The sequence below is a fragment of the Acomys russatus genome, chromosome 25, assembly GCF_903995435.1.
Source record: "Acomys russatus chromosome 25, mAcoRus1.1, whole genome shotgun sequence".
NCBI classification, from domain to species: Eukaryota; Metazoa; Chordata; class Mammalia; order Rodentia; family Muridae; genus Acomys; species Acomys russatus.
Window position 1 is genome coordinate 28455447 of NC_067161.1, and position 3807 is coordinate 28459253.

Consider the following 3807-nt stretch of genomic DNA (forward strand, 5'->3'; position numbering starts at 1 on the left):
GTAGAACAGGCTGGCCTTGAACTCAAAGGGATTCACTTGCCTCTGTCTCCAGAGTGCTGGGATTAAAGGTATACACCACTACACCCAGCTTTTCTTCTGTATTTTATTTATTTATTTATTTATTTATTTTGGTTTTTTGAGGTAGGGTTTCTCTGTGTAGCCTTGACTGTCCTGGACTCACATTGTAGACCAGGCTGGCCTCAAACTCACATGGATCCATCTGCCTCTGCCTCCGAGTGCTAGGATTAAAGGCGTGTGCCACCACCGCCTGGCTTATTTTATTTTTTAATAGTTCAGTATAGATTAGCAATATTTTTATCTTACTTATTTTTTTATATATATTTGAGCCTCTTTCTCATGTGTGCGTGTATGTGTGTGTGTATGTGTACAAGTGTGTACATGTGTGTGTATATGTACAAGTGTGTACATGTGTGTGTATGTGTGTATGTGCATGCACACTTGCTGCATAATCCTGAGACCCACACCATAATCCTGAGATCCTGAGGCCAGAAAAGATGGAATGCGTTGAGGCTGGAGCTAGATGCAGTTGCTGAGTGTCTAACAGGGGTGGTGGAAGCCAAATTCAGGTTTTCTGGAAGAACCTCAAGAGATCTTAAGTGCTGAGCCATCTATTCAGATCCTGTGCTATATATTTTTCTTTTTCATTTTAATGCTGGAGACCTAAATGAAGGCCCTGGACAATCATTCTGCCAGTAAACAGTGTTACCACACTTGGTTTTCTGAAACAGGTTCCTGCTGTATAGATAAGGCTAACATCATCCTAGCAATCTCCGTGCCTAGCACTGGAGGGAATCACCTGCTTGTGCTGGAATTATAGTAATGTACAGTCACACCCAGCTAAAGCATTTAACCCTCAGGAGCCAATCCCAGGACTTCCAGTAACTTCACTGTGCCATTCTTTTCTTCTTTCTTTCTTTCTTTTTTTATTTTTGGTTTTTCAAGACACTAGGTTTTTTTAAAAAAAATTTTTTTTAATTTAATTTTAATTTATGTGCATTGTTGTGAGGGAGTCAGATCTTGGAGTTACAGACAATTGTGAGCTGCCATGTGGGTGCTGGGAATTGAACCGGGTCCTTTAGAAAAGCAGGCAGTGCGCTTAAGCACTGAGCCATCTCTCCAGCTCCGTACTTGCTAGTTTTTAAAGATACCTTTTCAGGGTGGGTAAAAGCATCCCCCACCCAGGTCTCAACTGCTCAAGTAGTACCTTAAAGGCTCCTCCAAAAACTGGTCCCCTGATCTGGCTTCCCACTAGCAATCGAGTCCAACAATGCCCTGGCTTTCATAGCCAAAACCTCTCAATCAATAGCTAAAGGTTTAAGCATATACTAAAACATGTCATTGTGTGTATGTAGACCTCAGAGTTCTGGCCAGGTTAAAAAAAATTAATAAATAAACAGGACATTAACAAAACAAAACAAAAGATAGGAATCCTTCCTTTGCTTTGCTTCAGTCTGTTTTTTGCATCCTATGTAGGAAGGAATTTATCCTCTTTGAGATTATGTTTGGAAGACCGCCCCCCCCTCCTTCCCAGGCTCCAAGACCAGCAGTTGGCAGCATTCTCTCACCATTCCTTTCTCAAGTCACTCCAGGCAGGCCAGTCCTCCATACAACCTATTCATTAAACTATACGAGAGACCCGGCTAACCTCCCAGCCCACTTCCAGTTAGTTTCCTCCTTGTTCTAGTCCACTGATACAAGCTGGGCCAAGCATGTAGCCAAAGGGGCACAAAAGCCAACTCAGAAAGAACTCTGCATGGTGACCCTCTCTGCTCCTATGGCTGCGAAGGTAGCTAGCATTACACCACGGATCCAGATCTGGACACCCAGATCAAGAAAACAAAAGCCACAAAAGCTGCTAGAAATGGACCTTCTCTAGACTCTGGGCTCACTGAAATTAAGGTTTCGTTAAGTCCTGGGCACTTCCACTCCATCCCTCCACCTCCTTGTGAGTCTTGTGTTTTGCACGATGAGTATGAATACAGAGTTATGGTCCAACCCTTACGACTCTCAGGCATTGCTTAAAAATTGGGGAAGACAGCTGGGTGGTGGTGGCGCAGGCCTTTAATCCCAGCACTCAGGAGACAGAAGTAGGAGGATTGCTGTGAGTTCGAGGCCAGCCTGGTTTACAAAGTGAGTCCAGAACAGACATGGCTATGTAGAGAAACCTTGTCTTGAAAAACCAAAACAAACAAACAAACAAACAAACAAACGAAAAACCTGGGGAAGACAGACATGGGGAAGGTATTAGCTAGAGTGACTACAAACCAGCAACTCATATTCATTCCATCTTGACCTTTCCTTGCTGGTGCCTACTTTAAATGTCAGGTTTCAGCCAGGCATGATGTCTCAGGCCTTTAATCCCAGCAGAGGCAGGGGCAGGCAGATCACTGTGAGTTTGTTTGTTTGTTTGTTTTTGGTTTTTTGAGCCTTAACTGTCCTGGACTCACTTTGTAGACCAGGCTGGCCTTGAACTCACAGTGATCCTCCTGCCTCTGCCTCCCGAGTGCTGGGATTAAAGGCATGTGCCACCACGCCCGGCTATCACTGTGAGTTTGAGGTTCAGCCTGCCAAGGCTACACAGAGAAACCCTGTCTCAAAAAACCAAAAAAAAAAAGGTCAGATTTCGCTGTGCGTGTTGGCACACACCTTTAACCCCAGCTCTTGGGAGACAGAAGCATGCATATCAGTATGAATTGAGGCCAGCCTGGTCTAAAAAGCAAGTCCAGGACAGCCAAGGCTAAACAGAGAAACCCTGTCTTGAAAAACCAAAAAGAGTCAGGCATGGTGGCATACACCTTTAATTCCAGCACTTGGGAGGCAGAGGCAGGTAGAGCTCTGTGACTTAGAGGCCAGCCAGGTCCCCATCCTACATTGGGACAGGAACAAAGCCAACTGTCAGCTCATTGACTGACAAAACTCACTGTGACTGGGGCCAGCCCAAATCAGTGTTCAAGGACTTACTTACAAGGGACCAGAACTTGTGTAATATCCCAAACCTTTAACCTAGGCACTTCTCCTTACTCTAATGCCTGTTATTCTGCCTTTTGAGTTAATTTATCTGGGCAACAACAATATTACTGAGCCCCTGAGACTACTTGGTAGGCATGTAACAATGCATTGACTAAATATGCCTCTTCTGATGCTTTTGAAACTAAGTTGAAAGGTTTATCAGGATGTTCAAGTATTAAAACAACTGTTAGATTCCTTGTAAAAGTGATCCTACAAAATTAGAAAGGCCTAGAGTTACTTCTCATCAGATAAAGAAAATTTTTTCTGCCTTTGGGGGAAAAAAACCCAACAACTGCTGTTTCTATGCTAATTGATCAGGAGTAATTTTAAAAACTCAAAAAGAAAAAGAGATAAAAACATAAATCATAATCGATAGTCTCTGTTCCCTTGGTTCCCCTGCCCCTTCCGCCAAGTACTCTGCTATAAGCACTGACTAGGCCTTTAATTCTTATTCTCATTGGATTAATGACAGGTTCCTACATCTTAAACTATATGGGCAATTATGTATTACTTTAGTAAAATTAATGGTCCTTAGGACCAACTACATCTCATTAAAGTAGGATGAATCCACTCTGACTCATTCAGTAAGACCAGTGGGGACTGTAACAGGACACCAGACCTTAGTAGGGCCTGAGACCTTAGCACAACTGACTCCATGATGTAAGTGACATTTGGGCTGTAGAACTCAGCACGTAGACAGCACCACCTGCCAAAAGTAAAACAAAGGTCTAATCCATCAAAGTCAAAGTAGTTCTCAAACTGTACTATCCTTGCCTT